The sequence below is a fragment of the Suncus etruscus genome, chromosome 20, assembly GCF_024139225.1.
Source record: "Suncus etruscus isolate mSunEtr1 chromosome 20, mSunEtr1.pri.cur, whole genome shotgun sequence".
NCBI lineage: Eukaryota > Metazoa > Chordata > Mammalia > Eulipotyphla > Soricidae > Suncus > Suncus etruscus.
In genome coordinates, this window is record NC_064867.1 from 42,032,991 (window position 1) to 42,054,317 (window position 21,327).

Genomic DNA, 21,327 nt, shown 5'->3' on the forward strand with positions numbered 1-21,327 from the left:
CTCAGAGGGAACATGTAGGATGCTAGGAATAGAACGCAGGACAGGCATCTATCTGTCCTATCCATAGTCCCTGACCCCATAGTTCCTTTGTAGCTCTCAATGTATTTTGAGGTTTTGCTTGCCCCATCTTCTTTTATTGTTCGGTTTTCTACATCTTGTCTTGGAGCTCACTAATTTTTCTCCACAGAGCTGCTACTCTAATGCCAAAGCCTTCACTGAGTTTTTTTATTTCGCCTGCTGAATTCTTCAATTCTGTCACTTCTGATTGCAGCTTTCTCATTTCGACCCCTTATGGTTCTTGTACTTTATTGATTACTAGTACCATTGTTTCTCTGAAATCATTAAATATCCTCTATCAGTGGTCCTCAAACTATGGCCCACGGGCCACATATTGTATTTGTATCTGTTTTGTTTCTTCATTGCAAAATAAGATATATGCAGCGTGCATAAGAATTCCTTCATAAGTTTTGTTTTTACTATAGTCAGACCCTCCAATGGTCTGAGGGACAGTGGACTGGCCCCCTGTTTAAAAAGTTTGAGGACCCCTGGACCATGTTATATCTAAAGTACTTATCTGAGAGCTGATTAGTCTTCTAGTCTACTGTCTTCACTCACTGGCATTATTGGAATTCTGTGCTGCTTCCCATTGAGGAATCTTCTGTTGCAATCTGGGCATGATTTTTCCTGATGTACCACTGACACTCCACTGGCAGGGATATCGCTGACTAAATCAACGAGTGTTCCTCTCTTCCTTCCCAGTTGGAGCTATTTCATCCAATTTTGTTGTACTAGCTAGTTGCTTCAAGTTTCAAATGAAGGTTCTGTAAAGTATTTCAGTGTCATTGGCACTACATCTCCTCTGCCTATAATTTAAGGTTCTATGATTTATTGCTATAATGACTACCTTTGTGAGATTTGTGGGAATATGTAATTGGATCTAAGATTACATTATTATTAGCATGGGTGGTTGGGTTCAGCCAAGTCATTCTATAGTCTGTGAATTTATTACAATTTCAACATGTGTCCTTTATGAGATATGAAGGAAGTATTATACAGCTGCATTTGCAGCTGTGTACTTCTTGGAGACCAGAAAGACAATTCTGTTTCTCTAAGAGTTGGGTTCAAAGAAAAAGAGCCCTGCAGTCCTGCAGTAGGAATAAGTGGAGCTTTTATGGCTTAAGAAGAGTGAGATCTGGGGTGGAGCTCTGGGCCCTTTTTCTTTGCTTTTTACTCTCAAGGTTGTGGTCTTATGGGGTCCAAGTGAAAGATAGCATAGAGAGAAGAAATAAAATATTTTTTTATTTTAAAAGATGCATGCAGCTTAACTTCCTAAATTAAAAGCATATAATTTCATCCATTTATAAGCTTAGCATTCCAACTTGGCATACAGAGTACTTTTGATTTAATTTAACCCTATGAAATTAAAATTTTAAGAATTCTGCTTCAGGGATCGGAGTGGTAGTGCAAGCAGTAGGATGCTTGCCTTGCATGAGCTAACCTAAAACGGAATATGGTTCAATCCCCCAGCATCCCACATGGTCCCCCAAGCCAGGAGTGCATAGCCAGGAGTAACCCTTAAGCATCACCAGTGTGGCCCCAAAAGCAAAAATTCTGCTTCAAACACAAAAGGCTGAATATTTATAGAATATAAATATCTTCCATTGGGAGAGTAATTGGTTATCTATAACTTATGCTCAAGTGAAAGATAATATTTGATGGAAGGGACCAGAAATGTCTATGGCCATTCCTGTAAGCATCATAAAATATATTCTCAATAATAAATCTCTGCGACTAGAATATAGGCCTGATTGCCAGACTAGTAGAAAGTGGATGAGGGGAATGGATAACCTACGTTGAAGTAACGTAGGAATATAAGTTAAGGTCTCAAGCACTTGGATGGTACAGGATGCACCAAACTAACTATCCATTAACAAATAATGAGGACAGAGTGTGAGGAAAGGAATTTTAATCAGAGTAGATATAGAAAGCATAGAAGGGTCACAGACACTGTGGTGGTAGTGAATACCAGAAACCTGAACACTGTGCAACCCTATCACCTGCACTATAATTATATTAATAATGATAAAATGCATTCTCTAGATCCAGAAGATATTATAGCAGTTAGGTCCCTGAGCACTGCCAAGGTGGCCACAGTATTTCCAGCACTGAATGAATGGTCCAAGAACTATTGCAATTCCTCAAGCCTTGTACTGAATTGCAGGCCGGAGTAGTCCACAATCCATGGTGGGCCTTTCCCTTTACTAAACACAGCTTGGAAGAACCCATGTCTCCTCAAGTATATATTCTCCAGAGGCTGGGCTGTACCTCAGTGTTAGAATACGTGCCTCCCATGTGTGAAGTTCTGAGTTTGATCCTGACCATGTAAAAAAATGTTCTAGATACTAATAACCCAGTATTACAGTTCTTTTAGGGAACCTTGATTCTGAATTCCCCATTTTTTTCTATCAATGAGACATATATCCTGTACTTTCTTAGAAAGTATACCTTAGATTTTTTTTTTTTGGTTCTTGGGCCACACCCATTTGACACGAGTTACTCTTGGCTATGCATGCTCAGAAATCGTTCCTGGCTTGGGGGAGCCATATGGGATGCGGGGGGATCGAACCTCTGTCCGTCCTACGCTAGCGCTTGCAAGGCAGGCACCTTACCTCTAGTGCCACCTCTCCGGCCCCTAGAATTTTTATCTAATTTTTACAATTAATATATAAACACTCCTGTTTCTTGTTTGTGCTAGTCTTAAATCTCCATTTGCTCGAGGACATATTCACGAAGTCCTTAAATTTTGTTATAGAAAAAAAAATCAGAGGAGCTGGAGAAATAGTAAAGTAAGATAGTCTATCTCTAATTTCAAATTTTCAAATTTACCTCTTACCTAGACATTTTTCTTAGTCTTTCAACTGGGCATGCTGCCGCCACAAGTGAACAAGAAAATCTTCTGCTCTATTTTGTCTAACTAGGTCGACAAAAGAAGTGGCAGGTATAGAAAGGGCTGCTTTCCATTGATTGACCTTTCTTTCTACTAACTGCTAAAGCTAAGAATACGATTTAAGTGGGTTCTTATAAATTATGAAAGCAGACACTGAAATAAACTAATGTTTTATGGATAAAAACTATCTTAATTGGGGGCCGGGTAGGTGGCGCTGGAGGTAAGGTGTCTGCCTTGCAAGCGCTAGCCAAGGAAGGACCGCGGTTCGATCCCCCGGTGTCCCATATGGTCCCCCCAAGCCAGGGGCGATTTCTGAGCACATAGCCAGGAGTAACCCCTGAGCGTCAAACGGGTGTGGCCCAAAAAACCAAAAAAAAAAAAAAAAAAACTATCTTAATTGTATACATTTTTGTTAGAAATGTTTTCACCATATTTTGAATCTTAAGTTGAGCAAAGATAATGAGTGAAGAAATATGGGTAAAGGATGAAATAGTAATAAAATATAAAGCACAATCTAAAATGCTATCAAATATGCCAAAACATAAAAATGAATATTCTGAGTGCCTTTGAACTATTGGCAGAAAATGGAGCAGTGACAACAGACCTAATTTTTTAAATGTTTTAATTAATATCTTTATTTAAACACCTTAATTACAAATATGATTGTGGTTGGGTTTTCGTCATGTAAAGAACACCCCCCTTCACCAGTGCAACATTCCCATCACCAACGTCCCAGATCTTCCTCCTCCCCACCCACCCAATTTTTTAAATTTTTATATAAACCATTGTGATTTACAGTTATTCATAGTTGGGTTTTGACACAATGTTTTGGAATTAATTCCAATACCACCAACCTAGTTTGACAGATGCTCGGGGGAAAAAAGACCCCACGAGTGCCTTGGTAGCAAGGCCTCTAGGAGGTCTCGATACCTCTTGGGTTTTTTTTTTTTTTTGTTTTGCTTTGTGGTCATGACCAGAAGTTGATCAGGAGTCATTTCAAGCAGTGCTCGGGGAAGCATGCAGTGCCTAGGATTTAATTTGGGGCTCCCACCTGCAGAGCAAACACTCTAAACCTTTTGGTGCACTTTCAACACTTGCATAGCCACGCCAAAGGATTATATCTGCTTCAAAAGGAAATAGATGTGGGCCTCCTCCAAACCCCACACCAAAATAGGAAACCCCCATCAAACCTTACTCGCCCAAAAGATAAATTCTCTATAATCCAATGGAAGAAAAGTAAATATTTTTTTCTGTCAAAACCAGCTTAAAATAATATCCAAGATGTCCAAAATTGGGCTAATGATTTTTTCCAGTTCTACTTTTCTTTCTTCTTTTTTCTCGTTTGATGGACAAGACCACCAGCTGCTTGACATCCTAAGCCAAATACTCGGGAATCATTCCTAGTTCTTCTTGTTCAGTCCGCACATCCATTTTGTTTCTTGTTGCTTTTACTTTCTTAATATCTATGAAATTCATATATTTGCTCTCTCTTCTACCCTGACTATTCTGTACTTCCCAAAGTCTTTATTCCTTTGGCTCTTTTCTACCTCTCAGACTGAATCATCACTGTCAGGCCAATTAATACTGAACATCTCACAGCTAGTTTCACTTTTTCTTTGGCTTTGGGCCACAAACTGGCTTAGTCCTGGTTCTGTTTTAGAGACCAGTCTCATCAGTACTCAGGGGATCCTATGAAGTTCTGGGAATCGAACCAGGGAATTGAATCAGCAGCATGATAGAAACTTACCTTACTCCAGTACTATTTCTCCACCCCTTGTTTGACATCTTTTTATTTGTTGTTTTTTGTTTGTTTGGTTTGGTTTTTGGGTCACACCCAGCAGTGCTCAGGAGTTACTCCTGGCTCTATGATCAGAGTTACTCCTGGCTCTATGATCAGAAATTGCTCCTGGCAGGCTCGGGGGGACCGTATGGGATGCTGGGATTCAAACCAATGACCTTCTGCATGAAAGACAAATGCCTTACCTCCATTCTATCTCTCCGGCCATTGTTTTGTTTTTTAACTTATTGAGCCATACCTACAAGTGCTTAGGGCTTACTCTTCACTCTGCTTATAGATCACGCCTAGAAGGCTCCAGGAGCCATATAGGGTGCTGGAGTTTGAATTCAGGTCAGCTGCATGGAAGGCAAGCTCCCTCCCACTAGTACTATCACTCTAGCATCTAGCCCTTTGTTTGACATCTTATTTTAAATCTTTTTATAGCATAACCAGGATTCCCAAGCTTTCACTATGTCAATAAATGATGTGATTGCCTTCACTACTCAATCAAAATTGTATTTCCTCTCCATTCACTCTACTTTCTTTTTATTCAGAAGTAAACCCTGATAGTTCATTTTTAAAGTATACATTTTTGTTTACTTTGTTTGGGGAAAGTCACATCCACAGAAAACTCCACATGCAGGTGACAAGGTGACAAGTCTGAATAAAAAGGCTTATCTGGGGGCCGGCGAGGTGGTGCTAGAGGCAAGGTGTCTGCCTTGCAAACGCTAGCCAAGGAAGGACCGGGGTTCGATCCCCCCATATGGTCTCCCCAAGCCAGGGGCAATTTCTGAGCGCTTAGCCAGGAGTAACCCCTGAGCATCAAATGGGTGTGGCCTGAAAAAAAAAAAAAGCTTATCTGGAGGCCAGAGCAGTGGCACAAGCAGTAAGACATCTGCTTTGCCCGCAGCTAGCCTAGGACATACCACGATTCAATCCCTCCAGTGTCCCATATGGTCCCCCAAGCCAGGAGTGATTTCTGAGTGCGTAGCCAGAAATCACACCTTGAGCGTCACTGGGTGTGGCCCCCCCAAAAAAAAAACAAAACAAAAAACAAAAAAAATAAATTGACAATAAAGAAGGCTTATCTGTCCAAAGGCTGAATTTGGTTGAAATGCAGTGTGGTAAAGTAGTGATCCTAGCTCAATTATTGGCAATCATAACCAATTTATTTTATTCTTTTTTAAAATACCTTTATTTAAGCACCATGATTACAAACATGTTTGTAGTTGGGTTTCAGTTGTGAAAAAGAACAGCCCCTTTCACCAGTGCAACCTTCCCACCACCAATGCCCCCCATATCCCTCCTTCCCCATTCCTGCCTGTATTCGAGGCAGGCATTCTTCTTCTCTCACTCATTAACATTATCAGGATAGTTGTTAGTGTAGTTATTTTATTCTTTTTTTTTTGTTTTTTTGGTTTTTTTTTAATTTTTATTTTTAATTATGAGAACAAGGGTGCAAAGAAAGAGGACAAGGTAAAGTTACAGTGGAAGGACAATCACCCATAACATAATTCTCAGAAGTCCCCTTGCTGATATCTTAACTTTGAAATTTCAGCCAAAGAACATTAAGATAAATAAGACAGAATCCATGTACAATTACTTTGTCCCTCAAGTCCCCAGATTGTAACACATTATAATATTTCTTAACAGTACACAAGGCAATCTAAAGCCATAAAACTTACGTAACTCCTTAAACATTACAGGCATAGTATTTTCTTACATTTCCATATACATGCATATTAGCTTAAGTTAACCTCAAATTTTAAGTGAGTTCTTTTTAAGGATTAGAGTCAAAGGAGCACAGTCAAAATGGTGTTAGAGTGGCAATTGTTGTTTGCATAGGCCCACCAAAATATGAGGGACATGGAAAGAAATAACCTTGGCCTAAGTACAAAGAGACCAGACCCCTGAAGTTTCCTGGCACAAGACCAAGTCTAGGCTCCAGGCAAGCTAGATCGTCCAATCCAATACATTGTCTGTAGTGCCAACACACTTTTATTTTTCACACAGTCTCTGTTGTTGGTATCATGTTTCTGTATTAAAGATCCTGGAATCTGCATATCTTACATTGAAGTCAGGATGTGGAGCATCCTCTCTTTTCACCTCACAATCAAAGGGCAATGCAGGGAGCCCTGTCCTGTAAGCAGGTCGTTGTTGTTGTTAAGTCTTCTCAGTGTTAAGGGAAGTCTCTTTTGAGCAGGTCGAAGTCTGAGCAGTGTAGGTCTTCCGTGGTAGAGGATTGCTTCCAGGTGATGTTATAGACCAGCCTGGATGTTTCGTGGATGGCTTCCCTGGTTCAGGGGAGAATGGATTATGCCCTTTCTTTTGAGGTCTGTGCCAGGTCGTTATGTCAATGTTCAGGGTGTAAGGTCCCTTTGCACTACAAGATTTGTGTGTTCCAATCTCTATTAGATAGGATCTTATTTGTATGTATAGTATTTTCCCATTTTAATGTGCCTATGCAAATAAGAAGCAATGCCACATGGTGTTATTGGCGCATATGGGGGCCATAAGAACAATTACAATGATTCCCATGACATGGTTCAATCATAAGCATTAAACTGGGGGACTCTTCCACCAAAATTCCTTGTTAAACAGCAGTCAAAGGCCCACGAAATCCTGGCATGTGGAGTGTTCTGAGCCCAGCCGAGCCTCTGTAGTTTTTGGATGCCTAGGGAGGAATTTCTCACCCCCTCCCCCCAGGGCCCGATTAACCAGGGGTGGCCCTGAAGACCCGCCTGGTGTGGGGGGAATCTTGTTCACCTGGACTAAGTGGTCAGCCCAGGGGTCCTAAGGCTAGCTGTCCTGCCCAGAGCCCCCATCATACCAGTCAAAAGCCCACGAAATCCTGGCATGTGGAGTGTTCTGAGCCCAGCCGAGCCTCTGTAGTTTTTGGATGCCTAAGGAGGAATTTCTCACCCCCTCCCCCCAGGGCCCGATTAACCAGGCGTGGCCCTGAAGACCCGTCTGGTGTGGGGGGAATCTTGTTCACCTGGACTAAGTGGTCAGCCCAGGGGTCCTATGGCTAGCTGTCCTGCCCAGAGCCCCCAACATACCAGGCAAACACACCAAGAAATCCTGGCATGCGGAGTGTTCTGAGCCCAGCCGAGCCTCTGTAGTTTTTGGATGCCTAGGGAGGAATTTCTCACCCCCTCCCCCCAGGGCCCGATTAACCAGGCGTTGCCCTGAAGACCCACCTGGTGTGGGGGGAATCTTGTTCCCCTGGACTAAGTGGTCAGCCCAGGGGGCCTGTGGCTAGCTGTCCTGCCCAGAGCCCCCAACATACCAGGCAAACACACCAAGAAATCCTGGCATGCGGAGTGTTCTGAGCCCAGCCGAGCCTCTGTAGTTTTTGGATGCCTAAGGAGGAATTTCTCACCCCCTCCCCCTAGGGCCAGATTAACCAGGCGTGGCCCTGAAGACCCGCCTGGTGTGGGGGGAATCTTGTTCCCCTGGACTAAGTGGTCAGCCCAGGGGTCCTATGGCTAGCTGTCCTGCTCAGAGCCCCCAACATACCAGGCAAACACACCAAGAAATCCTGGCATGTGGAGTGTTCTGAGCCCAGCCGAGCCCAGTTATTTTATTCTTAATTTACTGGTTTGGTATCTATACCAGACTATGCTCTGGGATTACTCTGTGGTACATGAGTCACCATATGTGGTTCCAGGGAGCAAACCTGGGGTCATCTTCGTACAAGGCAAGACCTAACTCTCTATAGCATCTCTCTAGCCTTAAATATGACCATTTTAATATGAAAAGTTGCTTTTATTATTTATTTTGGAGCCAAATGAAGTGGTGTTTGGGGGTTACGTCTAGCCATGTGTGTTTGTTGTTTGATCCCAGCACCGCTTGAAGAGACATGCAGTGACAGAGATTCAACTGAGTTGGCTACAAGCGAGGCCACAAGCACCTTAATTCTTTTTATTGTTTTTGGATTTGGGTCACACCCGGCAGTGCTCAGTGGTTACTCCTGGCTCTATGCTCAGAAATCACTCCTGGCAGGCTTGAGGGACCATATGGGATGCCGCGATTTGAGCCACCATCTTTCTGCATGCAAGGCAAATGCCCTACCTACATGCTATATCTCTGGCCTCAAGTGCCTTAGTTTTGTGATATCTCTAATCACAGAAAAAGTCCCTTTCTTGAAGAAAAGTCTCCTCATTAACCAGTGTATTTCCTCAGAGCTAATACAAGACTGTAATGATGAAATATGGCTTGCATTTACTCCAATCTTATATACATTTCATCGAGAATGGGAAAATAGCAGCACCTCATCTCCAGAAAGTTGTCAAAAGGGACCACTTAAAGCATATGCAGAGCGGGTCAGCCTGTACACCCATAGAGCTTCAAGTTGAGTCCTAGCCACGTAAACATACTGCTCTGGCAAGGCTGAGAGCAGCTTGGATTTCCAGTGTCAGATTTGGAATGAGTGGAAATCGCCAAAGCAGAACGGCCTCAGGCCAATTATGCAATTAGCCAAATGCCGATGCTGGCTTCCACATTTGTTTAGATAAATTTTGAAATCATCAGCAAGCTCTTGAGCCAGATTCTTTCTTTGCAAGGAGAAATTCGGGTTGTATAAACCTGCAGACTGAAACTGTGAGGCGAGTTCTATCTGCCCCAGCCTCCATCAGGAGCAAGATCCTTCACTTCTGGCTGTGTGTGGTCTGCTGTGGCCTTCAGTGGTGAGAGTAGGGGATGAGGAGAAGGATTTACTAATGAGGATGGCCAGTAGAGCCAAGACCTAGTGATGAACCACCATAGTCACACAATCTGCTCAGGCCCTACATTGGCTCACAGCTTCAAGGCTCACCTCTCTCATCTTTGAACCTGAGAAGAGAGTTGGTTGGTTTTCTTTTTTAGCAAAGACTAGAACTACAGGAAAGGAGAAGAGCCTGTAGCTTCTCTTTTCCAACACATGACCTTTTGGACCCAGAAAGGACAGCTAGGCTCCAGTTGCTTTTCATCTCAACATTCGGAGAGTTTTCCACATATCTCATTCATCCTCATGACACCCCTGAGAAGTAAGTTTGCTTGAGATTTACACAAAGTTATGATTATACCTTTAGATGGGAGTTTCTGATGCTGTCATCCTAAATTTGGAGTCTCTACCCATCTCACTTTTCCTATCACTTTTCCTCAACCCTTTGGGCAATGAAATGTCTCGGGCTGTAGCTTAGCCAAAGGCTGAATTTTCCCCTCTCCCCTTTTTTTGTAGTTGTTAAGTTTGATTTATTACTTAGCATTCTAGCCAGGCTCAATGGATGTTCAGAATATTATAAATAATGTGGATTGAAAGATTGTGCTGAAATGTTTATTGCGTTCTTAGAAAGAGAACAAGGAATTGAGTGGAGAGGGTAGCCATGGTGGAGGGAGAAAAGGTCGGTCTGCTCCAAGGATATTGGAGTGTGTCAATAAGAGACAGTGCTCTGAAAGGAAAAAAACTTATATTGTCGTTCCATTATCAAGAATGCAGAAGTGTTCCAGCGGGTGTAAAGAATATACTTCAAGAATGTAAGGAACATAAGGAACTAATCATGGGCATTCCCTTTCTCATTTCCTCACCCACAGCGCTTGAAGAATTCTATTAATGGAGTGGCTGCCTGTGCTTTAAAGCCAGCTCTTTAGCATGCCGATATTGGGGTACCCTCTGGTAGCAGAGAGTCACACCTCCTTTTGACTTATTTAGAATTCTGAATCACCAGTGCTTGATACAAGGATACCGCATTGGCCCCTAGGCATCCAATTGCATTTAGAGCTAAAAATCAACACCCGTCTTTTCCAGCCTTGTAGTTTCCAATATAAATTCTTCTTCCTCTCCTGGTACTTTCCATAGTATTTGAGAAAGAAATACTTACACTTATTATTCCCAGCACTATTTAAGTCTATGATGAGCTCCCACCCAGTAAAACATAGCATTTTAAGTAGAAATTGTATGATCCCTGTACTTGGCACCTGTGGATAATCTGCTGATAACAACATAATCTATTCTGAGTTGCAAAGGATTCTGAATATCAGGAATGTAGCTCTGAATCCAATTAATTTTTAATTTATCCAAGTTATAAGTTAAGTTTTGTAACATGTGTTCAGTGTGCAGAAGAAATCTGGGGAAAACATCTGTCTTAGCCTGGGAGATAAAGTGTCCTGGGGAGATGAGACCTTCAACTTCTGTTGGTGTTTTGGGTGTGTAGAAATGGGAATGGGCTCTGAAACAGTATGAACAATCTATGCCAAGCAGTAGAGCTGTGAGAGAGTATGGCAATCTGAGAGTTTCACCAAGATAAGTAATGATCCAACTTCTAAAAATTTGGCTTTAAAATAAAATCTGAATTTTCTCAGAGACTATGTTTAATGTAAGCCAACAAATATTTCAAAATCAAATATGGCACTTTGAATTGTCCCACAAAGGGTGATAGTAGAACTTAATGACATCATTTTAGTTTATCCTCAAACACCTTTTATTATGTATACTTAAAGCAACATAGGCAGCTTATGGATTTGTGTGTGACTAGTGGTAAGCCAACACCTCATATCTGAACAGACCCAGACTTCTACTTAGTTTGGTAATCAATGTGGCTTTCTTGGACTTTATGATCTCCTTAAGTCTTTTGCATACTGATCACTTTCAGGGGAAGAGAAAGGAGAAAGTAAACTTCTATCTGGGTTGTAATTTCCTTGAAATTCTAACCTTGACTTTTCCTGGAATTTCTACTTTCCATGAAAGTGAAACAAGACACATTTTTAACCATTAAACTTGACCCGAGATTTAACCCCAGTCCTATTCCCTCAGATGTAGCTGAGATTTTTTTGTTTTGTTTTGTTGGTTGTAGGTATCTTTTGTTGTTGTTTTTTGCTAAGTTGTTAGTTCTGGCTTTATACTTAGAAATCACTCCTGGCCAACTCATGGTACCATATGGAATAACAGGGATCAAACCTGGGTCAGTCACATGTGAAGCAAATACCCTACTTATTGTACTGTCTTTCAAGACCTACAGCTTTCTGAATGCTTGAGCTCCCCAAACACTTCTTTTTTAGTTTTTTTTTGTCCCCCAATTCACAATACAGACCAGGCAAAGGGCCTGGGTTGAGGTGTATATGGGGTGCATTTACTGTACCTCCTCTTTCTATACAGTCAGTGTAAAGAACACAGACTGTGGTAATTGGGAGGCCTTATCTTTTTTTATATTTATATATAAATCCTTCACCAGTGAAACATACCCATGACCAATATCCCAAATGTCCTTCCTCCCCATCCCACACCGGCCTGTACTCTAGACAGGCTTTCTACTTTCAAGTGATTTCTCCCCAAACACTTCTATTCACCATTTTTCTTTTCAGTTTGTGTGTATATGTGGCCACGTCTGACTGTGCTCAGGGCTTACTCTTGCCTTTACATTCAGGGGTCATTTCTGGTGGATACCATATGGGGTTCTGGGGATCACACTCAGGTCAGCTTCATATAAGGCAAGTGCCCTCCCTACCTTCTACCAGGTAGAAGAAACTTTTTAAACAGGGGGCCAGTTCACTGTCCTTCAGACTGTTGGAGGGCCAGATTATAGTAAAAGCAAAAATTATGAACAAATTTCTATGCACACTGCATATATCTTATTTAGAAGTGAAGAAACAAAATGGGAATAAATACAATATGTGGCCCATGGGCCATAGTTTGAGGACCATTGCTCTATACTGTTACTCCAGTCTCTTTTCACCTGTTTTGCATATAAAATCCTTGATACACAGTTTTAGGCTAGCCATTTTCTAGAATTTTTGCCTCAGAAATTTGTCCATCTGTTCTCTATTGACTCATTTAAACCGTATTTTACCTGGTCATACATTTTGTGGGTCCATATCTCAGAACTCCATAGGATTTGAAAACTAAATTTTCACCCTCTCTTTTCATTTAGGAACACAGACCACTTGCTACTGCACTGAGAGGAAACTCTCAGAGTAGCAACTCATTTTTACATAGATCAAAGATGAGGGGTTCTCACATTTTAAGGTATTTTCCAAAGGACATTTTTGGGAGGCTAGAGAGTCAATAGAGTTGAAAAGAGGTGACATCGATACTATCTTTTCCATGATGAATCAATGGACTTCTTCATTCCACAGAATAGACACACCTATAGAGGTATTAGATGAACTCTGATGTATGACTATTCCTGAAGCTCCTGCTTATTCTCTAGGTCCAAGTCATGGTGCTAGTTTGATAAGAGCCTCCCTTTCTAAGATCTAGGCAGAACAGCTTCTGAGCTATTCCTCCAGGCTTTAGCTCCCCTGACTTTCATTCTGCTCCTAATAAAAAAGTTAAGAATTGATCAAGGTGATTGGCATATTTTTATTCCATCCCCACAGACAACAATTGTTGTATTAATTATTGAATCCTAGTATTGATGAATGGATGGATGGGTGGGTGGATGGGTGGAAGGATGGATGGATGGTGAGGCCTTTCTCAGCCCAGCCTGGCGCCTGCAGCCCCTTCAGTTGAGGGTCTTTGGTGCAGGGTGACGGTGAAGAATGATCCACAGGCAGTCAGTTGAACTTTTAGGAAACATCCAGCTTTATTACAAGGCCCTAACAGCCATGTGTGGCTTCTAAGCTAAGTTTTGTTCAGCAGCCTACATCAGCTGCCTTGCATCTCTCCTGTGTACCTCCTTGCTGCACCTGCCCCCTCCCCTCTCCCCCAGGCCACTCTAAATTACCAACCACAGACCCCTCCCAATTGTGTGAGGGTCTCACCATCAAGATTAGCATTTGGCTTTGGGGTAGGGTAACCAATACTCTTTTGCCATATGTCCTTGAATTGGCATGCCAAGACCTAAAGAGGGACACTCTAGGTGGAAGACACAAGTATCTTCTCATTGAATTTTATCGAGGGATTCTTGATGTGGGTGGGTATATTTATTGCTGACTCTTGGAGAATTTTGTGGGAGCCTGAATTTTTTTTAAGTTTTTTTTTTTTTTTTTTGGGCCACACCCGGTAATGCTCAGGGGTTACTCCTGGCTATGCGCTCAGAAGTCGCTCCTGGCTTGGGGGACCATATGGGACACCGGGGGATCGAACCGCGGTCCGTCCAAGGATAGCGCAGGCAAGGCAGGCACCTTACCTTTAGCGCCACCACCCGGCCCCGGGAGCCTGAATTTTAATCTCTTTTTTTTTTTCTCATAGTCTTGGAAAAGTTAGGTAGATAGGGTTTTCAAAGAAAATACAGCAGTAGGTGTGTTTGATTACACTGAGAATTGTATACCTATTATCCCTTCCCCTTGCACTGTGTCCAATGGGGAAGAGGACAGCATTGAAGATTTAAGATGATTCCCAAGTAGAGGGATACCAGAACATCATTATCAAAAGACTATTGATCGTGAATTTCTCTTTTATGGCAAGAATGGTTTCTAGTAGGTTAATATTAATTGACAATATACCATGTACCAGGTAGTTTGTTTGGTACTGAGTATTTTTCCCCTTCTCATCTCCAGGATAATTCTGGAAGCAAAATAAAAGGTTATCATTTGCCTGATTTCAACATAAAGGTCCCCTACTCAAGTGATGAGCTGTAATTTGAATGCAATCAATTGATTGAATTGTTTTAATGAATTATCAGCCCACTGTATAAATCTAGTTTTTAAACATCACAGACTCTCAAAGAGAAAAACCTTGTATTCATGAATACATTCAAATTTTTTTTTTTTTTGGTTTTTGGGCCACACCCGGTGACGCTCAGGGGTTACTCCTAGCTATGTGCTCAGAAATCGCTCCTGGCTTGGGGGACCATAGGGGACTCTGGGGCATCGAACTGAGGTCCGTCCTAGGCTAGTGTGGGCAAGACAGACAGCTTGCACCACCGCTCCGGCCCCACATTTATAATTCTTATCATAAACCATAAGTATGAAGTGGCACATATTACAGTGATGGAAGTTAGTAGGCCAAAGAGCTTACGATCACTTGAAAACAGGAGTAACCTCTTGAACACAGTGGAACTAATTTTTCTTCCTCGGCAATGAATACCAACTTCACAGCCAAGTTGAGTAAGCATGATATATCTTCTGGTTACATGTGAAACAACTCAGCTTTTAAAGTGAATAGCTATGTCTCGCTACTCCTTACACCCCTTATTTTTGTGGGTTTCTCATAGCTCTGAACAGTCATCTTTCTTCTGCCCTTCCCATGGTCATTCTGGGTTCTATCTAGTACAAATTACCATGATAGCCAATGGAATAATGAAATTAGGTGATGGAGCTATAGCTCTACAATTCTCTACCCAAAGCACCAGAAATAGTGCTAACAATTTGAAATGTATTATTCCCAACTCTCCTAAACTTTCTGAGGCATCTTGTATTTGTCGTTTTGAATGGTAACTTATTTATTTATTTGACTTTGGGATCATATCTAACTTTGCTCAGGTCTCACTACAAGCTCTGTGCTCAGGCACAGAGGACTATTTGGGGTACTGGTGCAAGGAAAACTCTCATTGTACTACCTCTCCAGCCCCCAAGTTGTATATATATATATATATAATCAGCAAATAAGATAGTGAGACTAGGGGCTGGAGCAGTGGTGCAAGTGGTAGGGCATCTGCCTTGCACACTCTAACCTAGGATGGTCGGCGGTTCTATCCCCCGGCATCCCAGATGGTTCCCCAAGCCAGGAGCGATTTCTGAGCACATAGCCAGGAGTAATCCATGAGCATCACCAGGTGTGGCCCCAAAACAAAACAAAACAAAAAGATGGTGGGGCCAGTACTGTGCACTCCTCAACCAAACACACTGAAATAAAGTAGAAAGTCCCCTAAGAAAGACAAATGCTATCAGTTCAAGAACTGCACTTGTCATTTAGAAATAGAACTACCCAAATAGGCCATTTAAGTAACAGTTGCTGTCCAAAATACAGTATGCTGCTTCTTCATACTATGGCTCATTTCCAACTACATGTCTCCACAGATTAAACTCCCAGAGTTTACTAGCCATAGGAACTCATTGACAAGTTCTTCTTCTCCCACTCTCCCTTTTTCTACACTTGGTACTAAGTCCCCTTTCTATTTTCATGAGTCTCTGCATGACCCTTCATTCCAGCAAACTCTTGTAATGTGCTATTTCTTTTTCTTTTTTTGTAATGTGCTATTTCTAAGTTTACATATTATTAACATTTAAGAATGAAAGTTTCTTCATGCCATGGAGGAAGGCATTCTAACCTTCCTGCAATATGTTTCAAAATTCTATGTGAAATGACAAGTTTCTGGAAAGTCTCAGCTTTCTCTTCCCCCATCTGCCCCAGAAGCTCATATATGAAAATATATACATGTGTATACATATATGCCTTTGAACTATTATTTAGTATATACAAGCTATATATGGGCTCTGTTTTTTAAATAGAGCTTTCACCTTCTAGCACACTACCTTACTTCATGTGAATTTTGTTTATCTTTAGGTACTGTATCCCAATATTCCCCATCCTCCTCATTCTCATCAGAGAGAGAGAGAGAGAGAGAGAGAGAGAGAGAGAGACTCAGTGAGAGCAAGATTTACTATTTGTTCATTGCTATAACCCCAGTGCCTGAAACAGTTACTGTCAAAACTAAATCAATATTTGTTAAAAAAAAAAAAAAAAGTCATTATAAACAAACATAGAGATGAAGAATGCTGAGGAATCGATTTTTTTTTAGCTTGTCATAGGAGTTGGGAACTTTATTTAACATTTAGTAAGCAGCTTAATGTCTAATTTATATAATGCAAATGAAATGTTTAACACTAATGATAGTTATAGGGGTGTGTGTGGACACAAATGCGTGTTTTTTGCCAGATTAGTCCCAGAACCTCACACATGCAAGGTAAGTGCTTTACCACTAAGCTACATCCCTGGCCTAGATGTAGTTATTTTTGGGACCACCATATTGGCAGAAACATTGTCTGAGATTCAGGAAGCCAACAGAATCCTACATGGTAACCTAGAGAAAATTCCTCCTCAAAGCAGAAAATTCCTCCTCAGAGCGGAAGTGTTTCAGCAGCTAGTCGGAAGTCTATTCCATGTGTTCTTGTCACCTTTGTGGTCAGGAGGGACACTCTTCTACTTTTCACTTTTCTCCATATCCTCTTGACCCAAGACTTGAACACATCTCCTGTTTACTTTGATTCTTCAAAACATCTATATCTTGGGGCCCGGAGAGATAGCACAGTGGCATTTGCCTTGCAAGCAGCCGATCCAGGACCAAAGGTGGTTGGTTCGAATCCCCATGTCCCATATGGTCCCCCGTGCCTGCCAGGAGCTATTTCTGAGCAGACAGCCAGGAGTAACCCCTGAGCACCGCCAGGTGTGACCCAAAAACAAAACAAAACAAACAAACAAAAAAAAAACATATCTCTAATCAAATAACACATATATATTGACCTGAGAGCCCAAAGATAAGATACTTGCCTTGCAACAGCCAATGTGAGTTCAATCATTAGCACCAACTATGGTCCTCAGCACTGCCCTAAGTGATTTCTGAGCACTTGACTGAGAGTCAAGAGTAAATCTTGGGCATATCCAGATATAAGCTGCCTCTCACCTCCAAATAAAATAATAGGATATTTGACTATAACAGAACAAACAGTTTGGTATCAATCAGAGAGTCCTCATTATTGTGACAATGGAACTTTTCCCTCTTTTGATGGAACACAAGACGCTCCTAAGACGCAGTGACCTTGAGCTGCCCTTTTAGCTCTAAACCCAATAAACCAAAACTGTTCTCATGTTACTTACATTTTTGAAAATGATTGGAGACGAATACATATTTTTGCTGATGGTCTCTTTACTGAAAGATCTTGGTTTTGTAAAAGGAAGTGACTCTGGCTTACTTAGGTAAAGTCCATATAATTTGTTTAAATCATGTTGGGTTACTTGGGAGAATGTCTAGTTGAGTTAACCAAGTCTCAGGAAATGTTGGAACAAAGTCATGTCCTTCCAAACCAACTTTGTGGACCACCCTTAGACACTCGCCATAGCTGTGACTGAGCCCCAACTGGAGCTCCTGCCAAAACATAAAATTCTTGGAGAAGAGAATCTGATTGGTCTCATTTGGTTTCTATTGCTGGATCCTTCCTGTGTGGAAATGAGGTCAAAATGAATGGGCTGCTCATTCTATGTAATTTGGAGGATTGGAAATTAGAGAGAGTTAATTCAGACTATCTTTTACCATCTAGATCAGGGGTCTCAAACTCACAGCCCGCAGGCCATTTGCGGCCCTCCGTACAACATTTTGTGGCCCTGCCCTAGAGGAATCTTTTTGTTTTGTTTCGTTTTAGTTGTTTGGGTCACACCCCCAATGTTCAAGGCTTACTACTGACTTTGCACTCAAGGATCACCCCGACTTTGCCTCCTGCGGCCCCCAGGTAAATTGAGTTTGAGACCCCTGATCTAAATCAAATGGTTTTATTTATATGGAAATGGTTGTTGCATTGAATGTAGTGAAAATGCATTCTCTTCATGACTGCACCTCTCTTTAGAAAAATGACTTTTTCGGAGATAGGATGGAGGTAAGGCGTTTGCCTTTCATGCAGAAGGACGGTGGTTCGAATCCTGGCATCCCAGATGGTCCCCCATGCCTGCCAGGGGCTATTTCTGAGTGTAGAGCCAGGAGTAACCCCTGAGCACTGCCGGGTGTGACCCAAAAACCAAAAAAAGAAAAAGGAAAATGACTTTTTCTACCTGTGTTGGACTTCGTTCAGCATCAGCCACCTGTTATCCCTTATAGATATGAAATGACATTTCCTAGTCTAAATGAAGGGGTTTGTAATGGATGAATCCATAGCATAGCTGGGCCCATCTAGAGATCATTTGTCACTTATCCAATAGGGAATTGTCAAAGCAAGCTATCCATAACAGAATTCCTGGCTGTCTTTTCAAAGACACTTGATTTTCTGCCAGACTCCAGTCAGATTCCCATCCCTAGGGATAAATCACAGAGGATCTTTCTTAGCAATTAAATAATAAATAAACTGCTTTTGATTGCTGGTATAAAGGACTATTTACAGTTGAATTTACTATCGAATTGTGGTTGTTGGCCTGAAATTGTTTCAAGGAAGTGGAATGAATGAGCAACACTTTAATAAGGTCCTAAAAACTAGGATGCAACAATGGCTGAGTTTTTCTATACTGCACCCACACCAAAGAACAGTATCATTTGCAGAGGTGTTTGTTTTGTTTGGGGTGCAGGGATGAACTTTCTACCACTAAGAATACTAAAAGGTCTGTGAAGAGTTCATGGGTATCTTTGTACTCACTAGTCCTGACTCACTATGTATACTGACTTTTAGTTTTGAGGCAAGCACTATGATTTTTACAATATTGTGTACTGTATAGTAAATATACTCTAGTTAGGTTTCGATATAAATAAATCTAATTCTCTTGACCAGTGGCTTTGGTCAGCAGTCCACTGGGATTTGCCCAAACTGGTGAGGTGACTCCTTAAATCAGTGACTGCCTAACCATGGCCTCTTGACTAATGGTCCTGAGTGCCCAGGGAAGGACTTTATCCCTGGCCTTGCCTAGATCTTGTTCAGAGCTCTTCTGTCCAGCCCCTTACTGTCATAATTTATTTTACTTTCCTGTTCCTAGACAAGTTCTTTGTTTCCCTCATCCCAACCCCCACTGCTCGCAGGGTATCTTCCCCTGACTCCTCACATCCTGCCAAGCAAGTCTTCACTCTCTGGCCTCCAGATGTTCCTCTCTACATCATTCTCTTCTCCAGCCCATCACTTACCTCCTCTTGACAGTGGTTTCTTGTCAAGCTTCTCAAGTTACACCATCTTGTCTTCACTGAAATGGGTACCAACCCAAAGAAAGAAAAGAATTTGACCCAACTGAGTGAATTTTTCAGTGCCATGAAGGTGGCTCTCTCTTTTCCATGGCACAAAGCCAACATTGGGTTTCTGTTTTCCATGGGGCACACTGGATCCTCTGCTCCTAGTTTTAGGAAAATTGTACCTTTCTGAATGGAGCTCCTGACATTTTAAATACCAAGTAATCCTCCCTCCGTGTTGGGAAATTGTATGCCATCCCTCAATATCCCTGAGGAAACTTAAATGCAGAAGTCTTGTACACCTTGTATGAAGACTTGAAATCAGCCTACTTGGAGTTTGCAAACCCTCCTAGCTCCTGACCTAACTGACACTGTTTGTAAACAAACAGTTTCATAGTTTGGGGGACACACCCAGAAATTTTTAGAAGTTACTCCTGGATCTTCACTCAAGAATTAGTTCTCCCAGACTGAGGAAATCATATAGGGTGCTGGGGACCTAACCTAAGTCAGCCATATGCAAGGCCAATCTTACCCATTGTACTATCATTCATATCCCCACAAATAATTTTAGTTATTGTGACATAAAGTCAAGATCAGATTTGCTCTCAATGAAGCTTCAAACTTAGAATCTATTCCAGTCCTTTGCCTTGTGTTCTTTGTGGTGCTGCATTCTTAACGTCTGTGTCACAAACCATGAGTACCCTGTAGTTTGTCCACAATGCCTCCCAATCTGAACCCTGGCTCTAAGTCTAAGGTCCAGTGGCGTATTGCTCCTTATCAAAAAATATGGCCATTTTCCAAGTCTGTCCTGCTATTAAACTGCTGGCTTCATAGGGTTCTCTCAATGGTGGTTCAATGTTTGAACCACTGTTTGCTTTCAACTCAGTGGAAATAGTTGACTTACTAACCATAAGAATAAACTAGAGGACCGGAAAGATAGCACTGCGGATAGGGCATTTGCCTTGTATGCAGCCAACCTGAGTTTGATCCCCGGCATCCCATGTAGTCTCCCAAGCCTGCCAGGAATGATTTCTGAGCACTGATCCAGGAGTAGCCCTTGAGGGTTGCTGGGTGTGGCCCCAAAACAAACAAATAAAAAAGAATAAAATATCTTTGGTGTTTACTGTGTAATGTTACAAGCACATGTACCTAATGATATAAATTATAACTCTTTATTTTTCACTTCACTTCTTGTGGTGCTGCTATTGTTGTTTTTATTGTTATCATCTTAGATAAGATGATACTTAGAGCCAGCCTCTGATTTTCTGAAGATTCTCCATATTTCCCTTTTGAGTTGCTTTAACTTCCTCTGATCCTATCCTCATCAATTGTCTCAATTGTCACTTCCTCAGGGGCCTACCTGAAAAATAACAAATTTGAAGTCAGATCTTCTTTTTTTTTTTTTTTTTTTTTTTTGGTTTTTGGTTTTTGGGTTACACCCAGCAGCTCTCAGGAGGGGTCACTTCTGGCTCTACACTCAGAAATCATTCCTGGCAGGCTCAGGGGACCATATGGAATGCCGTGATTCGAACCACCATTCTTCTGCATACAAAGCAAATGCCTTACCTCCATGCTATCTCTCTAGCTCCAAAATCAGATCTTCTTGGATCCAAAAAAACCATTGCCTCATCAACTATATCAGACTTCATAATTTTGGAAAGTTCTGTTAATAAATAATGTAGAATTCTTAAATTGAGGGCTATCTTTTTGTTTTGTTTGTTTGGTTTTTTGTTTGTTTATTTGTTTGGGACCACACCCAGTAGTGCTCAGGAGTTACTCCTGGCTCTGCACTCAGGAATCACTCCTGGTCGGCTCAGGGGACCATGTGG

At 41.6% G+C, this 21,327-nt stretch overlaps 1 protein-coding gene and 1 non-coding gene across 2 annotated transcripts in view; one reads left to right on the forward strand and one right to left on the reverse strand.

Moving 5' to 3' along the window:
* The window catches only part of STX8 (syntaxin 8), a 251,919-nt gene that overhangs the window by 220,829 nt on the left and 9,763 nt on the right, over positions 1-21,327 (forward strand). The gene's annotated exons all lie outside the window — the stretch shown is intronic.
* LOC125998447 (small nucleolar RNA SNORA51) lies at positions 11,768-11,897 on the reverse strand. Its single transcript, XR_007492015.1, has one exon. It is a non-coding gene; the product is annotated as a small nucleolar RNA SNORA51 (small nucleolar RNA).